We start from the raw sequence: 20,222 nt of genomic DNA, 5'->3' as shown, positions 1-20,222 counted from the left end.
ATCCATTGCTTTTCTAACACCTCTCCTTGTCTGTCCCTTTTTATTTCACTCCATACATCTGGGTCTAAACCCACTGCTCCTTTCACCTTAAATTTACGAAAGACATCCTTTAAGTCCCGCGCTTCATCTTTCCCACAGATGTTTTTAATTATCTGTGGCACTGTGTAATGCGCCACAATTCCCTGACGGGGTTTTGTGTTCCTCTGGCCCATTCTGACAGTCCTGCCTAGGTAGCGTGTGGGACACTTAGTGTACAATATAAAACACTTAACCAAGTTACACTAGTTCCTCGTTGCCTTCCTCCTAGGGTGCCAAAAAACCTCTCCCGGATGAGATTCTTGAAACCGAATTACTCTATATGCTAGTCAACTGACTAATATTATGACCAGACTGACGACTACAACATATACAAGCATTCCTTGAAGTGACCAGGTATCCGACTAGATCTCCGGACTTTATGGAGACCTTATTCCCCCCCGTATCTGGGATCCCTCTCATACACTCTTATCCCTGCTTTATGGAGCAGACAGGGCTTATACTTTCAACCCGCCTATGGTTTATGAGTTAGATGTGAGGTTAAGCATAAGCGTCAGACCCCCAAGCTCATGTGAGTGAGGTATGGGCGCATTCCGTTGCTTAGTTCGGCAATCCCCTTCTAACTCATACCATCCTTGACCAGGCTCATTCACTTTCTCAACAAGACAGACAGTCAACAAACAACAAATAATTCCAGCAATATAAACCAAAATATTCAGTAATTCTAGACTCACCACTACAGAGGCTGGTGTTTTAAAACCAGGAGAACCGTAACTGTCAGAACGGATAGGCACAAATCAGGGGAGCACAGAATATAAGAAAAAAATAAAGCTTTTTCTTACCTGGCCAGGTTTTTGATCTGTGGTTCCCGGAATGCCTGTCCTTTCGTTCCGTCAGCGTAGCTCAGCCACCTCTTGTAGCAACTTGGTGGGTCCCACGTTCGGGCGCCAAAGTGTTAGGTTCAACTCTTAAATAAGTTGCTTTAAGTTTATATTGCTTTGTCAAATCTTAGCTCTATAAGAAATAGACACAGAATCAGGAGTATCCGTGTATCAGTCCCGAGCATTGAATGTCCCGTACTGAACTGAACTGTCTTGTTTATTGGATCTTTTATAGGGTTGGTTATATAAACACAAGTTTCAAAGTGCAACATAGATATCAGATAATAAAAGCAGTTTCGACAGATAATGGTGGCTCAGCAGCCAAAGGTTACATTTCATAAAATACTGCAACGCAGGCATTATCACATTTCATAACAGACTACATTTCAATAACAGATTTACACGTAGACATTAGATTAAGTGAGAACTCTAAATCAAATCCCTAACCTTATCAACATCATCGATCATCATTGACGATCCCGGCTTTGTATGGGTCTCCAACTACCCGGCGGATGTGCTGCAGCTGCAGGCATCACCCCGGTACAACCACTTGAAGTCAAGTGACGTACCGGGTACCTGATTTGGCGGCAAGTGGTTAATATAAGAGTAGATACATTTATAAAGTCTCAGACATCTCAAGTCTCCCGGAAGGTGCGGGAGACTCCCGCATTTCTGCGGCGGCTCCCGCACACCCGCAAGCATCTCCCGATCTCCCTTGAATGATTGGTGCGGCGGGGATCAGCTGTGATCACCGATCTCCTTTGTATAGATTTTTAGTTGACAGCCGCTTCTCCTTCTCTCCCTCCCGCAGCTGTCAGCTAATGAACTATACAGGGAGATCGGTGATCACAGCGTCCCTCCAGCTGCACTGATCATCCCCAGCTGCTCTGTGTGCTCCTCCCCCGGTCCCCTCCATGTCCTTCTCCACCCCTGTTCTCCTCCGGACCCCTCCATGTCCTTCTCTGCACCCCCCTTGTTCTCCTCCGGCCCCCCTCGTCGCCCGTAGCTCCCGCCGGCTACGGGGGGAACTAGTTAATAGACACAGCGAGCGAGATCGCTCCTGTGTCCTGTGATAAATGAGCAAAGTAAACTGTGTTTACTCTGCTCAGTTTATGAATGGACAGGAGCCTCTGTCTCCTGTTCATTCATCTTTAGTGCCGAGAAAGGAACTGGGGAATGTGTGTCCTCAGTCCCTTCGTCTCAAAGGTGAGATGTCAGGGGTCTGTTTCGACCCCTGACATCTCACCAAAGCCCCCCAAAAAATATATTAAAAAAAAAAAATTCTAAAAAAATGAAAAAGTGTAAAAAAATAAAATAAAATAACTACTGACACCACTCTCCCCTGCCCTACCAACACTGTCTACTGCCCCAACCCCCTCCCCCCAAAAAGCATTGTTATAAAAAAAAAAAAACAAACAAATTAAAATTGTAAAAAAAAAAAAAAAAAAATAAAAAAAAAAAACACCACTGACACCGTCCACATACCACCCACCCCCTTCCCCAGAAGCACTGCGAAAAAAATATTGAAAAAGTGATTTAAATAATATTTTGCTGCAGGGGGTGGGGGGTGTTTGTGGGTGCGAAGCGTCGCCTCCCTGAAATGAGTTTCTGCAGGTTTAGGATGTCTGAAGTCTTACAGATACAACCAGTCCTTTGAGGGCAACCATAATGCTGTGGCCCATGATGAACTTGAGTTTGACACCCCTGAGGCCCTAGAACATGGGTCAACCTGTGGCCCTCCAGCTATTTCTGAACTACAAGTGCTATCATGCCTCACCCTTTGGGAGTCAACCCCTTCCCGAAGACCGTACGCAGATCTGCGTACTCGGCTTTCCGGGGTTATACCGGGATGATGCCCGCAGCTGCAGGTATCATCCCGGTACCACTGTTTCCAGCGGGCGATCGGCTACCCGTGTATAACAACCGATGCGGCTAAAAGCCGCTCGGCTGTTATACCGGAGGAGCGGGAGGGGACATCCCCCCCCTCCCGCCGCCTCCCGCCGCTGTTACCGGGCCTCCCGTGCAATCGGGAGGCCCGGTGTCCATTCGGCTGCCTTCGGCGGCTGGGGGCGGGCTGGAGCGAAGCTGTGAGTGGCTTCGTTCCAGCCTTCTTGTTGTAAACGCGGAAGCGACGTCATGACGTCACTTCCCGTTTACTCGGCTGCCAATGGCGCCGAATTTAAAAAAGTACACAGTATTCAGAATCGCCGTTTTCGGGGATCTGAATACTTTGAAGTGTAAAGGAGGGATGGGGGGTCTTTTAGACCCCCCATCCCTCCATAAAGAGTACCTGTCACCACCTATTACTGTCACAAGGGATGTTTACATTGCTTGTGACAGCAATAAAAGTAAAAAAAAAAAAAAAAAATTTTTAAACACAATTTATAAAAGTACAAAAATAAATAAAATAAATAAAAAAAAAAAAAATTTTTTTAAGTGCCCCTGTCCCCGCCAACTCGCGCAGCGAATAAAACGCATACGGAAGTCGCGCCCGCATATGTAAACGGTGTTCAAACCACACATGTGAGGTATCGCCACGATCGTCAGAGCGAGAGCAATAATTCTAGCCCTAGACCTCCTCTGTAGCTCAAACCTGGTAACCGTAAAAAATTTTTAAAGCGTTGCCTATGGAAATTCATAGGTACCGTAGTTCGTCGCCATTCCACGAGTGCGTGTAATTATAAAGGGTGACATGTTTGGTATCTATTTACTCGGCGTAACATCATCTTTCACATTATACAAAAAAATTGGGGTAACTTTACTGTTTGGATTTTTTAAAATTCATGAAAGTGTCACTTTTCCAAAAATTTGCGTTTAAAACACTGCTGCACAAATACCGTGTGATAAAAAATATTGCAACAATCGCCATTTTATTCTCTAGATTCTCTGCTAAAAAAATATATATAATGTTTGGGGGTTCTAAGTAATTTTCTAGCAAAAAATACGGATTTTAACTTGTAAACACCAAATTTCAAAAATAGGCTTAGTCATGAAAGGGTTATAACTGTCAGCCTTGCAATGCATCATGGGACTTGTAGTTCTGCACCAGATGGAGGGCCGCAGGTGTAGCACCCATGCCCAGTCCTCAAGGCGCCCCAACAGGTCATGTTTTCTGGCTCACCAATTATTTTTCATAGGTGATTTGATCAGTTTCACTGCCTTGGTAATTACTACAGCCGTTTCATCTGAGGGAAATCCTGAAAACATGACCTGTTGGAGCGCCTTGACGACTGGAGTTGAGAAACACTGCCCTAGAACAGTAATGGCGAACCTTGGCACCTCAGATGTTTTGGAACTACATTTCCCATGATGCTCACCTACACCGCAGAGTGCATAGTTGCCAACTGTCCCGGATTTCCCGGGACATTCTGTCAGGGTACTCACCAGGGCCGAGATGCTGAGAGCGGCTCCCCTTGCAGCTGAGTGCGCTATACCCCTGGAGGTGGCACAGAGGGTATCGGGCACAGAGAGGCATGGCTCGCCAGGCACTAGTAGGAGCCTGCGTGTTGAACTTCTGTCTGGTAGTAGTCCGTGCAGGGTACACCCGGATGGTGATCAGCAGAGGAATCAGACTGGGGCTCCAACACCTTGGACCTGAAGTAGATAACTGGAACAAGTATGTAGAGAAGCCAGGGGGTCAAACACAGCAAGCTGGTAGGAAGGAAATCCGTTTAAGCAAGCCGAGGTCAAGGTGCAGGAGAAGTTCAAGGATGGTCAAGGAAATCCGGGTCACAACAGGCAGGAGTCAATAGTAGAACAAGGAACAGGAACACAGAAGCTGAAATGACAAACCAGCAATAAGCCAGAGAGCTGGGCTGCCTTTTATAGGGCTAATAGGGGAACCCACGTGTGCGGCTAAGATGCGTACGTGCGTACGTGCTTACGCCGTTTCGCCGTCCGCTAACTTGCACGTCTATGTGCGCCGTTACGCCGTGACGCGGTCTGCTGAATTGCGTACCCGCGTACGCCTATTAGCCATTCTGCCACGCAGGCGTACAGGGAAATGCCGGTACTGGCAAACAAAGTTTCTGTTATTCCTCTGACACATTCCCTGGACTTACACTCCATTCACAAATTTTTTGTGTCCCGGGAAATGTCCCGAAAAATCCGGTTTTTGATTTTTGCCGCCGCCGCCCGCCGCCGCCGCCGCTAGAGGTCTGCGGCCGGCGGAGACATTGTCTCCGCCGGCCGCCATCTTGAAGAAACTTGAAGACGGCTGGGGGGGGCTAGACGGAGCTCCTCCGACGCCGCCCACCCTCCGCCCCGCCTCACTCCGCCTACCCCCGCCCCGCTGCCAGGGAAAGGGGCAGGGGTTTTGCCATGCATGCGGTATTCGAAAAGACCGGTGGACACCTCTGAGGTAGGGGAGGGGGGGCGCACGCCGCTGTGGGAATTTGTAAGGGGAGCTCCACTGGGGGACGCCTGATGTGAGGGGGGGCTCCACTGGGGGACACCTGATGTGAGGGGGGGGCTCCACTGGGGGACACCTGATGTGAGGGGGGGCTCCACTGGGGGACACCTGATGTGAGGGGGGGCTCCACTGGGGGACACCTGATGTGAGGGGGGGCTCCACTGGGGGACACCTGATGTGAGGGGGGGGCTCCACTGGGGGACACCTGATGTGAGGGGGGCTCCACTGGGGGACACCTGATGTGAGGGGGGGCTCTGCCGGGGACACCTGATGTGAGGGGGGGCTCTGCCGGGGACACCTGTTGTGAGGGGGGCTCTGCCGGGGACACCTGTTGTAAAGGGGGGCTCTGCCGGGGACACCTGTTGAGAGGGGGGGCTCTGCCGGGGACACCTGTTGAGAGGGGGGGCTCTGCCGGGGATACCTGTTGAGAGGGGGGGCTCTGCCGGGGACACCTGTTGTGAGGGGGGGCTCCGCCGGGGACACCTGTTGTGAGGGGGGGGCTCTGCCGGGGGCAGGCGACGTGGCTAGTGACACGCTCAGGGCTCCCACTGATTCTGCATTATGGTGAGTTGAATGATTTCATTTTATATTACAATGTAATAATAGAAATAATGCACTTCAATCATCCTGACACCATAACAATCATGATGCTGGGATGATTGTGCTGACACCAGGTGTTTGGAGTATCTTTATCTGCTGATTGTTAAACTTTCTAGAATACACATATTTTTATTGTGTAGGATCTGGGGCTGCTGTCCCGTCATTTCCCTCTCCCCCTTTCCCCCTCTCCCTCTCTCATTCATCTCAGACTCTAACCACACCCTCTTGAGCCACGCCCATTTAAGCCACGCCCACCATGACGCGTAAACCACGCCCATTTTTCGTCACAGCGCGCTTCGCGCGCCGCACTTTTTTTTTTACTGAGCCACACCTACAAACGAATGCCCCGCCCCCTAATTATTGTACGGCTCCGCCTACAGCCACAAAAGTGTCCCACATTTTTTTTTTACAATGTTGGCAACTATGAGAGTGCATGCGCATCATGGGAAATGTAGTTCCAAAACATCTGGGGTACCAAGGTTTGCCATCACTGCTCTAGAAGGAGTCTAATAACCCTAGGACACGCTACAAAGGGGAAAGCTGATGACATGAACAGATTTGTGAAAGGCTGTGGCCCTATAGTGGTTACATTTTTGTCTACTCCATGGAAAACTACACAGTAAACAATATTTCTTTTTCTTCACGACCTTCACAGTGACACAGGCTGCTATCACTGGTTCTATAGCCACAGACTGCATATGTCCTGGAGACACAATAGCAGCGCCTAGTCACACCCAGGCCTAAAATGGCCTCGATTTCATGTACAAGCAGAACGTTCCAGAGGGTGCTGCCGCAGCACGAGCACAGAAGGCGTGACCGCAAAGCCGCGGAACGCCCCTTCTCCTCTTTGACAGTGCAGTCACGCCTCTCTCGCTTGCGCGGCATTCTGGGATATGAAGTCACTTCGCCCATTCTTTACTACCCGGCAACTGCTATCGCTAGACTACCTTTCCCATCGCCCCTGGGTTTTGGCCAGCCTACACGGCTAATGAGCATGCGCAGTGTGTTTCTCCGCGGACTGACCCGCAGCCCGGCTGCTTGTTTTCCTGAGTTGAAGAGCCGCAGTGGAAGTGTCAGGACCGAAGTCGAATTTAGTGTGAGCTACCTGCGCTCATACTCTGCCAGGTAATGGGGCCTTATCTTCCCTCAGTGGCTGTGAAGATGACAGACATATTTTCAGCCTTAGTGACCATGGTTGCTCTCCAGTAGTGATGTGACAGGACCATAGAAGCCGCAGTGTTAGGAAGCTGAGTGACGCAGCTCGGTGTCATGTTCCAGGCTGTGTAGTCCGGGTGACATTGCGGCTGTGTGAGGGAATAGGCAGCTCTGCCTTGTATTCTGTTCTCCTTGAACCTCCCTATTATTACCAGGGTTAGCTCCATTGACATTCACACAACAACCTGTTACGGGTGAAGTCCAAGGCTCTCCGCTATGAACAGTCCTCACAGCCAGAACTAGCCGAGCCTTGTAGCCGTTAAAGTGAGCCGGGCCGTTACCTGAGTCGGGGCCGAGCGATGTTTTGTTCTTGTGCTTCCCTTTTTCCCCTTCCCCCGCCAGGGGGCGCTGTGGGCGTATTGTTCCCAAATAGAAGAGAGAGGGAGGGGGGGTGCGCTCACTGGATCCTCTTACACCTTCAATGGCACACAGGCTTGGGATGCCAGGCTGCCGCATTATGTATGTAGCTCATCGGGCGTAGGAGAGACCCATCAAACGTAGGTGTTCAGGAACACTGCCATGGCACCTGATGGGTTCGGTTGGTAACAGGCTACACAGGCCTGCATTTGTCCCACTACTGGGGAAAGGGGTACAATGGAAGTGTCACTGTGTTTTGGTAGCTGGATCGTTTGATGTTGGGAGGCTGTGGCCTTGACAACTATAGCGGTAATCGGGATGGCACAAGGTGACCTCAGCTGTGAGCTCTCAAGGCCTCAGCTGATTGTTCAGTTCGGGATAGATTTGGTCCAGTGTGTCTTTTTTTTTTTTTCATATAAAATATATATATATATATCTTTTCTTTTTAATGTTTGCCACATATTGCATCTAATTCCATAACTGTTTCAAAAAGATACTGCTGGATAGAGCAATACAGAGATCAAATTATATTTGTATAGTCAAAGCATAGAGATGTTGTTGAATTGGGGGTGGGGGGGGGATTTGGTAAGATGTTAAAGTGATTGTAAAGTATTGTTTTTCTTTCTATTAAAATAACAAACATGTAATATTTACCTGCTCTGTGCAGTGGTTTTGCACAAAGCAGCCCAGGTCCTCCTCTTCTCGGGTCCCTGGCTGGAGCTCCTGGCCCCTCCCTCCTGCTGAGTACCCCCACAGCAAGCAGCTTGTTATGGCAGTAGCTGAGCTGCAGCTCCATGTATCCACTCAGACCAGACTTAAAGCTGTGGCCCAGCCCCGCCCCATCTCTCTCCTGATTGGCTAACTGAGTTTGACAGCAGCGGGAGCCAATGGCACCGCTGCTGCGTCTCAGCCAATCAGGAAGGACGGCCATGGTACTAGTGGACAGAGATGGGGCTCAGGTAAGTATTATGGGGCTGGTGGGGGCTGCTACACCCAAAAGGCTTTTTATCTTAATACATAGAATGCATTAAGATAAAAAAAAACAAAATAACTGACTTTACAAGCACTTTAACTACTTCAATACAGAGCACTTACACCCCCTTCCTGGCCAAGCCAATTTTCAGCGCTGTCGCAGTTTAAATGACAGTTGCGCGGTCATGCTACACCGTACCCAAACAAAAATGTTTGCGTTTTGTTCCCACAAATAGAGCTTTCTTTTGGTGGTATTTGATCACCTCTGCATTTTTATTTTTTTTAATTTTTTGCTAAACAAATAAAAAAAGACCTAAAATTTTGAAAAAAAACTCGCTGCTTCACTGATGGGCAGGCATTGATAAGGCGGCACCGATGAGGTGGCACTGACGATGGGCACTGGTAGGTGGCACTGATATGCAGCACTGATGGGCACTCATGGGTGGCACTGTTAGGCGGCACTGATAGATGGCATTTATAGGCATCACGGATGGGCACTGATTGGCATTTCCCTGGTGGTCTAGGGTGGCATACCTGGTGGTCCAGTGTGGTGGCAATCCCTGGTGGTCCTGGGTGGGGGGGTGGGGCTGCGCTGATAAACAATCAGCACAGACCCCTCTGTCAGGAGAGCAGCTGATCAGCTCTCCTCTACTCGCGTCTGTCAGACGTGAGTGAGGAAAAGCCGATTAATTGCTCTTTCTGTTTACATCGTGATCAGCCGTGATAGGACACGGCTAATCACTTGGTAAAGAGCCTCCATCAGAGGCTCTTTACCGAGATCGGTGTAGCGGTGTGTCAGTCCACTGATCGCCGCAATGCGCGTCAGAGCGGTAGTATTCGTAGGCCGTTATACCAGCTTCCAGGTTTTTCTCTAAGCTTAAAGTGGATGTAAACCCGATTCATGTAATCTGACATGGGCACATATATCTGTAGTGTTTTCTTATCTCTTTCTAAAGCCAAGTCCGTGTCTTTCTGATGCTACGTTGCTCTGTTATTGGCATGATAACTTTTGACAAGCTCTCCGACACGGGAGATAAAAGCAGCTGAAAATTTGTGTCGGGGTGGGTGCTATAAATTAGCAGAGAGCTGGCCTATTCACAGTACAGCTCTGCAAGTATCTTCGTTCCTCTGCATATGTGGAGGGGTGTGTGTGCCTTTCCTCCAATCAGCTGTCACACAGTATATGGTAAGACTCACCTCCCACTGCTGATTGAGGAAATAAAAATTCTAACACAATGTTCACTTTCTAAATAGAGCAAGCTGAACACAGCAGATATATATGTAAAACTTATGTAGTGAGATTTGTTTCATCTCTGTGCATCATCTAAGGCTGTTCACTGGGTATATGTGAGGGTTTACATACACTTTAAAGTGGTTGTAAAGGCAGAAGGTTTTTTATTTTAATGCATTCTATGCATTAAGATTAAAAAACACCTTCTGTGTGTAGCAGCCCCACTAATACTTACCTGAGCCCCATCTTGATCCAGCAATATTGCACAAGAGACTCAGCTGTCCTGGTCCCTACCTCCTGATTGGCTGAGACACACAGCAGGCTCCATTGGCTCCCGGTGCTGTCAATCAAAGCCAGTGAGCCAATCGAGAGAGAGGGCAGGGCCAAGCCGCTACTCTGTGTCTAAGTGGACACACAGAGCCTCGGCCTGGCTGCCCCCATAGCAAGCTGCTTGCTGTGGGGGCACTTGGCAGGAGGGAGGGACCAGGAGCACCGGTGAGGTACCCAAGAAGAGGAGGATCAGGGCTGCCCTATGCAAAACCACTGCATAGAGCAGGTAAGAATAACATATGTGTTTGTAATCACAAAAAACAAGACTTTAGCATCACTTTAATTGAACAAGCTGAAGTTAGAAGCTGGCTACAGTGCACAGCTGCACCAGATTTTGCACTCTTCAATTTTAGTAAATCAACCCCTATATTTTTCGTCTGTTTAACCACTTGAAGATCAGTCGCCACAGTTGTATTTTGGCAGGTTGGCTCCCCTGGGCGAGCCGTTGTAGCTGTACGCCAACCGCTTTAAGAAACCAGGGGGGGTGCGCCGTCGGAGCCGATGCGTGTCCCCGGCGGTCATGATGCCTGCTGGCCACCCGCGATCTCTCCTGAGAGAGACAGAACGGAGGTCTGTCAATGTAAACAGACAGATCTCTGTTTTGTCAGGGCTGAGGAGACTGATCTGTTGTTCCTACTGCTTAGGAACAGCAATTGGTCTCCTTCCCCAGGAAGTCCCATCCCCCCCACAGTTAGAAACACTCCCTAGGACACACATTTAACTCCTTGATCACCACCTAGTGTTAACCCCTTCCCCGCCAGTGACATTTATGTAGTAATCGGCTATTTATAGCACTGATCGCTGTATAAATGTCAGTGGTCCCAAAAGTGTCCTATCTGTCTGCCTCATATGTCATAGTCCCAATAAAAATGTTGCTTCGACGGCACAGAGCTCTGAAAGAACAGCACAGGCATGCTGTTCTTTCAGAGCTTATGCGCTGATGACGTCACTGGCTGCTGCTCACTAGAATATCTTCTGAACAGTGCATGTTTAAGACCTCATACACACGGACTTTTAACAGCGGCTTTTTTTGCTGCTTAAGAACCCCACTCCATGTTATTCAATGGGCTCATACACACCATGGCGTTTTTGAGCTGTAACAGGCATGGTCGTTTTTAACCACTGGGCACTTAAACCCCCTTAATAACCAGACCATTTTTCAGCTTTTGGTGCTCTCACATTTTGAATGACAATTACTCAGTCATGCAACACTGTATCTATATGAAATTTTTGTCCTTTTTTTCACACAAATAGAGCTTTCTTTTGGTGGTATTTAATCACCGCTGGGTTCTTTATTTTTTGCGCTATAAAAGAAAAAAGACCGAAAAATCTGTAAAAAAAAAAAAAAAAAAAAAAAAAAAAAAGCATTTTTCTTTGTTTCTGTTAAATTTTGCAAATTAGTAATTTTTCTTCATATATTTTGGCCAAAATTTATACCGCTACATATCTTTGGTAAAAATAACCCAAATCTGTGGATATTATTTGGATTTGAAAGTTATAGAGTCCAAAAGCTATGGTGCCAATATCTGAAAATTGGTCACACCTGAAGTACTGACGCCCTATCTAATTTCTTGAGACCCTAACATTCCAGAAAAGTACAAATACCCCCCAAATGACCCCTTTTTGGAAAGAAGACATTCCAAGGTATTTAGAAAGATGCATGATGAGTTTTTTTAAGTTGTCATTTTTTCCCACAATTCTTTGCAAAAGTGGTCCATTTATACAATATTTCTAACACATAGCGTGTACATACCAGAAATGACACCCCAAAATAGATTCTCCTACTCCTCCTGAGTACAGCGATACATGTGTGAGACTTCCACAGCCTGGCCACATACAGAGGCTGAGTATGGCAGGGTATGGCTGAGCATGGCCGGGTGTGGCTGGTTATCGCCAGGTATGGCGGGGTATTGCACGGTATTGTGGAGTATTGCACAGTATTGCAGGGCATTGCAGAGCATTGAGGGATGGCTGAGAATGGATGGCAGTTGTCATAGAGCAGCGCTGTGGGCACTACAGATCCAGCCCACAGCGCTGCTGCCATCCGATCCCTCCCCCTCTCCTCTCACTCTGTACCAGTCGGTACAGAGTGGAGAGAGGAACCGGCGTCATGAGATGACACCGGTTTGTTTACATGTGATCGCTCTGTCAAAATTTGACGGAGCGATCACATCGTAAAGGGCCGCTAACAGCGGCCATTTACCGGGTCACGTATGTTCTCGGGCGCGCGAGAGCGGAATTCTGGGAGGACGTCGTGTACGCCATCCCAGAGTTAAAAAACCGCCCTGTAGCCGTCATTTGGCTATGGGCCGGTTGTTAAGTGGTTAAGCTCCAAAAAAAAACAAGGACCAGCGCGTTCTAAGGCTTCATCGCTAGAGCTGTTTTGACGCCGAAAAAAGCTCAAAAACACGCATTAGCGCTATTCCAATTATTTTTTTTTTTTGCATCAGCGTTTTTAAGCTTTAAAAATGTTTATGTGGGTAATTTTGGGAGTGGAAAATAGAAGAGGGATGTTTATTTTTAAAAAACGCACCTTAGTGTTAACGCTTACAAACAATGTTTAAACGCGCATTGAGGCCAAATCTAAACTCTAATAAAATTGCGTTTTTAACGCTGCTTTTTTTTTTCCAGGTGTTGTTACTAGCTTTACAGCCCATTTTTTAAAATGTCCGTGTGTACGAGGCTTAAAGAGGGAGTCCACCCAAACCGCAAAAAAAAAAAAAAAAAAAAAATATTAAAAGCCAGCAGCTACAAATACTGCAGCTGCTGACTTTTTTTAATACATGGCTACTTACCTGTCCCAGGGTCCAGCGATGTCGGCAGGCGACGCCGAGAACCCGCTAGGTTCTCGGCAGCTGCCGCCGCCATCCTGGGTGAGGGAATCAGGAAGTGAAGCGTTGCGGCTTCACTTCCCGGTTCCCTACTGCACATGCGCGAGTCGCGCTGTGCTTCGTGAGTGGTACCCGCTATCTCCTGGGAGCTGTGTGTTTCCCAGGAGACAGCGCGGTGGGGACAGGAAGAGGCATAGACTCCCATGGGAGTCTATGCCGGAAGTGGGTGCAAATACCTGTCTTAGACAGGTATCTGCACCCCCTCCCCCCTGAAAGGTGCCAAATGTGATTCCGGAGGGGGGGTTCCGAAAAGCGGAAGTTCCATTTTTGTGTGGAACTCCGCTTTAAGAGATATTCATTTACCCTACAGGTAAGCTTTATTATAAGCTTACCTGCAGGTAAAAATAGATTGTTTTTGCTACCACTTTAATGCAAAGAATGCCTAAAGAGGAAAAAAACTTTTGAGGGGGTGTGACATCAGGACTGGCCACCTATTTTGCAAAATGTACATGGGTTAAAGAATAAAGCATAAAGATAACTTGTGTGGTTTTAAATGTTGCGGTATCTCCTTGATCTTTCATTAGAATTGGAGAAGTGGCTGGGATAAGCTATACACGGCCAGCTCAATGTGACTAATTACTAGATAACTTGTTTAGTAAATCCATACCCACAGTCTTGTTGTACACACCCTTTCTTGCTTCTCTCATTGCTCATTATGTTCGGTTGATTCTCGTTTAGCAGGCAATGATGTCACTTTTCTTAACAAGCGATATGCAGCTAGAAATCAAATGAGCTCCTTTCTAACTGAAATAAAGAGAGGCATATGCTTTGACTGTGCTCTTCCTGTGGGCTTGCAGTGTAGTAGCTTCCTTCAGGACTAGTCCAGGCTTGTACAGTTTGATGGCAAAACAATTTCTATCAATCAGACAAGTTTTCCAAGAATATGTGTTCAAATAAAAAACTATTGTAATACAGACAAACAAAACAAATATTATACTTGTGAGATAAAATCAAAGTGTATCTGAATCCAGAATTTTCTCCAGTACGTTTGTAAACAAGCAAGCATGTTTTTTGTTCCTAAGCGTGCCGCGTACAGCCAGCCATAGACATGAATGGTTGCAGGCAGCTGTACCCAGCCGTGCAGAAGTCTCTATGCAAAGCAGGGCACATACACACAGAGATACGTCTCTGAATGTGACTAATCTTGGTTTGGGAACTTGCTTCTGTGCACGTTTGCCACTTGACACAAGCAGTGGCACATAGCTACATCCAGCCACCTGCAACTATTCAGGTCTGTGGGTGGTTGAAAGTAGAATCAGGAATTCCTGGGCACAAGGCACAATTTTATTTACGCTGTACTGGAGAATTTGCCTGAGTGTGTGAGCTGTTAGGGTTGATTCACACCAGGTGTGGTTGGGAGGCTATTGCAGCGCAATTCCTCTGCAAGATGAAGCAAAATGTCTTGTCTCCTATATGCCGTGTTCACAACACGTGTATTGCAGTGATGTGTGCATGGTGTGCAGTGAAAAAAAGTATGGCAGACTACTTTTTATTTTTCAGCACAGTGCAAGGCCTTCCACTGCCTCGCGCGTTGGAACAGCTAATATAACTTAATAAACGTAGCTTAAAGAAAAGTGAACTGTGCAATGTGGCCCGTCATCGGTGCATTGGCACCAGGGTGGATTTAATTTAAGTCATGATTTAAATCACTAGTAAAAAGGCTAGATTTAAATCAACTCTATTTTAATTCATAATTTTTAAAGAGCAACTGTCATCTCTGACCCGCAGAGGCCCCTCCTCTGACCCACTGTTGACTCACTGACAGTCCCATTAACTTTAATGGGATGGCTGGTGATGTGGCAGTGACACAACAAGGTGAGGGATGTGGCGGCAGCAGGTGAGTGGAGGCCCGTTAACAGGCGCTGACATGATGGATCTGAAATGACAGGTGATCTTTAAATGTAAGGACTAATTCTTGCTGATAAAATCTTTAATATTTACAAACAAAATTAAGGTTTCCTATTTAGAGTAATAAGCTGTCAGGTTAGTAAAACAGCGATATCAGAACCGATTCAATCATACAGTTTGTAGTGCACATAGATTTGCAAATCAATGGGATAAAGGAATGTTCCTGAACTTTGGTTTATCTCAGTTACTGCGTAATTGTGTGAATGCATCAATGTACTGCATGTTATCTCAGCTTGTAGAGCTTGGATTCATTGAATGAGTTTACCAAAAATATAAATATTGCAGAATATACAGCCTCATGTTTTATAACGAAGCTCCATTTCATGCCTAATAAAGTATTGTTTCTTAAATAGAAAACTTAGATTTTTACTCCAAAAGCATTTTATTAAAATTTGATAAAAAAAATCGATTTTAAATTAAAAAAAAATCAGAATTAAATCCAAAAAATCAGATTTGTTGTGTTGTTTTTTTTTTTTTTTTTTATGATTTTATATCCACCCTGATTGGCACTGCAGTGATGCCACTATTTCACACACCAGCCTCTGCTCTGTAACAGCAGCTGGTATGAATTTGTCCTTTTGGTTTTGTATAAGCACGACATAATTTAACCACTTGCCCACCAGGCCAATTCTGACATTTCTCTCCTACATGTAAAAATCATCTTTTTTTTTTTTTTTGCTAGAAAATTACATAGAACCCCCCAAACATTATATATGTTTTTTTTTTTTTTAGCAAAGACCCTAGAGAATACAATGGAGGTCATTGCAACTTTTTATCTTGCACTGTATTTGTGCATCAATTTTTTAAACACATTTTTTTTGGAAAAAAAAATGTCATGCTGCAAAAAAAAAAACGGAACCGTAAAGCTAGCCGAATTTTTTGGAATAATGTGAAAGATGAAGTTGCGCCGAGTAAATAGATACCTAACATGTGACGCTTCAAAATTGCACACGCTCGTGGAATGGCACCAAACTTCGCTACTTAAAAATCCCTGGAAAAAATTACTGGAACGCACATGTCCTTATTTAAGGTTAAGAAGAGAAGCACTGGACGTCATCAAAAACACGCATGCAGAAAAGCATCTGGAACGCATCCAGACTGTTTCTCTGGGGCCAGTCCACACAACATGCAGTCTAGTGTAGGGCTGGGCAGATTTTCTCAAAAAAAAAACTTGATTCACAATTCGAATCGAGGGTTTTTTTTTTTTTGGACACCACGTCGGTCCTGAGGAGCTGCGGGCAGGAGTTTTTAGGCGAGGCTTCGGCCTAGTCCGCGGCATCCGGCCCCGCGGACTAGGCCGAAGCCGCGGCCTCGCCTAAAAACTCCTGCCTGCAGCTCCTCAGGACCGGCGCGGTGAAATAAAAAAAATTTAAAAAAATCGATTTGCTTAAATTTTGAATCGATTTGACCTCTTAACTCGATTCAAGATTTTTATGGATTTTTTTTTTTTTTTTTATTTTGCATGGAAAGTAGGTTATATGGTTTCCAATGGCATAGTTCACACCAGTGCAGTCAATTCCAGGGCTTTTCAGTTCCAGAAAAAAAAAAGTAGAACATGCTGCATTTTTCCTGCACTGGACTGTACTGGAACGCAGTAAAACGCATCAAAAATGCACTGGACCCTAGTATAGTGGGGAAAAAAATGAGAATAAAGAAAATAAAAGCACCTGGAATGCATCCAGAAACGCACTGGAATGCATCAAAAACACTTTAAAAACGGGCATGCAGAAATGCATCTAGAACGGCTCTGCAGTGCATTTTTGTGGTGTGAACTGGCCCTCAAAGTTAAAGGATAAGTTCTCATTTTATTGCAGGTAAAAAAAAATTATCTTTTTTTTTTTTCCTGGAGCCTGGAGAGCATTGCACCTGCAATCAACAGGGGTGCAATCTCAGTCTCCTGCAGACTCGGCATAGCTCTCTGCCCGTAACTTGTACAGGCAGGTAGTTACCTGGGAGCAGGAAGAATCAATGATTACCAGAGCGCTTGTCAGCACCCTGGTAGTTCATTGAGTACTACAAATCATCAGCCGGAATGGCAGGTGGAATTTGTAGGCATTCATTCACAGGAAACTTTTCAAATTGTGACAGCAGAGAGAAGGACCCTCACTGGAATATGTTAGATGTTTCACCCTAAAAATGGGTGGAAAATCTTAACATGTTCTGAAAGTCAACTTATCTTTTAAAGTGTTTTTAAACCCAAAAGCAAACTTTTATCATAATGCAGCTTACCAATTCTAAAGCTGGATACGCATTATACAATTTTTGTTGTTCAATTTCCTTCAGATTTACCTTCAATTATGTAGTGCAAGGATCTTCCTGATTGCATACAATTTGAAAGTGTTTAGGTTTGACCTCATATTATATGGTTTTGAATCTAAAGGAAACGTGTACAAGAAAATTGTATTCTTTTTTAGGCTTTCCTTTTATTTTCACCTGGTGATCTGGCAAGTAAGTCTGTTTCAACACAACAAGCTGTCCTGCAGATGTTGCAGTTGAGACAAACCATTTAACACTGACAGGGATGCTAAAAATGGTCTGCTTTTAGATATGTAAAACCTTTACCCAAAAAAGGAAAAAAAAACTGTTTACTGTAACTGCTTAAAAAATGTTAGCTGGAGTTTGGCTTTTAGTTTAAAACTTGAGTTTGGCTTAACAATTTGTTAGTGTATCTTAGTCGGCTAGTACCTCTAAGGCCCCTTTCACGCGATCCAGCCGCTCAGATCCGCCTGTCCATTTTTGAGGCGCATCCTAGTAGGCCACCAATTGACTTCTATGGGCAGGTGGATGTCAGCGGAGATGTGTCTGCTGACACCCACCTGCCGTCCAATCTGACAAGCGCGGCTCAAAACAGGGACCAACGGATGCGATCGGATGAAAACGGACAGCCTGTTTTCATCCGATCGCATCAGCTCGCCCCGTTTTCATCCAATCTCGCCATAGAGGAGAGCGGGGCTCTGACAGGTCCATCTCTGCACAGTGAGCGGAGATGGACCTGTCATCCGCTTGCTCTGCGGAGATCAACGGAGCGATCCCCTGCTGAGCTGCCGGAGTCTGTCCAGCGGATGTTGCCCGTGTGAAAGGGGCCTAACAGTTTTATTTCGTTTTATTGATAACAGCCAATAAAGACTTTGTACCTCCATATATTTGCAAGTGGGAGTCCAGACTTAGAAGTGTCATTTACGAGTCATTTGATTAGTCCATAAATCTTTGCTTGCGAATAGTTTCCAAGAACAGGGATACAAGTTACTGTCAAGGTTGTACAGGGTCCCAGAGTAATTTAATAATTTCTCTAAGCATCTTCCAGGACAGCCCATGAGACCTAGGGCTCCTCCTACCAGGACAGGTAACGCGTTAATCCCCACCAGATAAAAAGGCGGTCCTCCAGGCCCCGTGTCAGTATTAGCGTTTTCTCTTCCCTAGGTCTCATGAGTGTGGCTCCTGTGGCGTTTTGGGGTGGTATTCCTACCTTCTTCTTAGGTCCCAGAGTGGCACATCCACCAGGGGAGTAGGCTGGTGGCTGCTGTCCCTGCTTCTCAGTGCATGGGCAATGCCAGCACCTTGGCGTATGTCGGAGCTCTGGTCCACAAGCCACATGGTGGCAGTCGGCTGTTCTCTCCCTGTTAAACAGCGTAGCTGGAGTGTGCAGGGGAAGAGAGGAAGCCGGGTGTGAAGGGGTGGAACTTATGCGTTCCAAGCTGGCCCACAGGAAGTACCTGGTGGGGTCACTTTCGGGGCGTGTGACGTCATCAGCGGGCACCGGAAACACTAGTTCATGTCTCTAAAATTGTGCGAACAGGGACGCTGGGAGCCCCGTGTTTAAAAAAGTGAAACCCGGCAGAGGCTGTGGGCCCAGGGATAGAGAATCTGCAAGGGGCTCGAGGTATAAGTTATCATTGGAAGATGTAGGCTATCTATGCGACTCTTGATATAGAAAAGAAGGTACAATTGTCAAAAAATGACCTTAAGTACAAAGGTTTGCATGAGAAGAAGGCTAGAGTTTTTTTCCCATGCATAATTCCCTTCTTGATACTATCAAGCTGGAGTGGGAAAATCCAGAGAGAAAACCTTTCTTTTCCAGTAACCTAAAAAGAAGGTTTCCATTTGAAGAGGACACAGCGCAGCCATGGAACAAAAATCCTAAGTTAGACGCACCTTTTTCAAAGGTTTCAAAAAACTCGGACCTAGAGTTCGATGATATGGTCACGCCTTTGGATCCGATGGATAAAAGAGGAGATAGCCTTCTTCACAGAGCCTGGAACTCAGCCATTGGGAATCTTAAACCAGCTCTGGCCTCCAGTTGTGTAGCCAGAAATTTAGAAGTATGGTTGACACAAATACAAACACACTGGTTGGCAGGTACCTCTAGAGAACAGATTCTGAAATCTTTCCCTCTCCTCTTTTGTGCAGTGGGGTTTTTGGCTAATTCTTCCGCAGAGTCGGTAAGAATGACAGCTAGGACCTGAGCTTTAGTGAATTCAGCCAGAAGACGCCTATGGCTTAAAACCTGGTTAGACGACGCTGCCTCAAAGTTGTGCCTATGTGGTCTTCCCTTAACAGGCGATCATCTTTTTGGCCCAGGTCTGCAAGAGGTGCTGCAACGCACGGCCGTTAGAAAGAAGGCCTTTCCAGAGAAAAAGAAAAAGCCGACAGCCAGGAAGTTTTTTTCATGGCCAAAGTAGGCAGCAAGGCCCTAGAGAAAGGGACAATGGGCCCAAAAACATTGGACAGGGCACAAGGGCAGAGGTAGAGGGGGCGTCTTGTTTAACCCTCCTCAACAACCCGCCAAGCCACAGTGACTCGTGTCTCCCAGTGGGAGGAAGATTGAGGGCTTTTCTCCCACAGTGGGCAAGCAGTCACCTCAAGTCCATTCATCCTGGACCTAATGACCAATAGGTACAGGCTGGAATTTTCTTGCCAGCCACCAGAGTGATTATTGGTCACCTTCCCTCCCCAAAATCGGATAAAAGCGAGAGAGGTCCCTGGGTCTCCAATTTGAAGACTTGATAGCTCAAAAGGTCCTAATCCTGGTCCCCAGTCGGATCAGGGTAATGGATTTTATTCCCATATATTTGCCATCAGGAAAATATTGGCTTATCTTGAACCTCCGGTCTCTAAACCGTTCGATCAGGTACAAGCACTTTCGTATGGAGATGATGTTTGCAATTAAAAACCTGTTTTACCCAAACTGCTTCATGGCCACTTTGGATTTGAGGGATGCCTATCTGCACATCCCTATTCATTCAGCCTTCCAAAGATTCTTGAGAGTAGCGGTCAAGATGGGAACAGAGATTCAGCACTTTTAATTTCAAGCCCTCCCCATCGGTCTGTCCTCAGCCCCACACGTTTTTACAAAGGTGTTGGGGGAGGCGCTGGCTCCGCTAAGGTTAAAA

General features: G+C 46.4%; 1 protein-coding gene across 2 annotated transcripts in view; it reads left to right on the top strand.

Moving 5' to 3' along the window:
- The first annotated feature begins 6,899 nt into the window (after positions 1–6,899).
- Positions 6,900–20,222, top strand: part of ABCC5 (ATP binding cassette subfamily C member 5) — a 207,397-nt gene continuing 194,074 nt past the window's right edge. Inside the window, exon 1 of one of the 2 annotated variants that reach the window (XM_073626551.1) lies at positions 6,900–7,053. The gene's annotated coding sequence lies outside the window, so the exon portion shown is untranslated. Of the gene's footprint in view, positions 7,054–7,619; positions 7,641–20,222 lie in introns of those variants that run through there. The other variant, XM_073626552.1, reaches the window with a different exon arrangement.

This window comes from Aquarana catesbeiana, linkage group LG04 (assembly GCF_042186555.1).
Source record: "Aquarana catesbeiana isolate 2022-GZ linkage group LG04, ASM4218655v1, whole genome shotgun sequence".
NCBI classification, from domain to species: Eukaryota; Metazoa; Chordata; class Amphibia; order Anura; family Ranidae; genus Aquarana; species Aquarana catesbeiana.
This window is presented reverse-complemented; position numbering and strand designations above follow the sequence as displayed.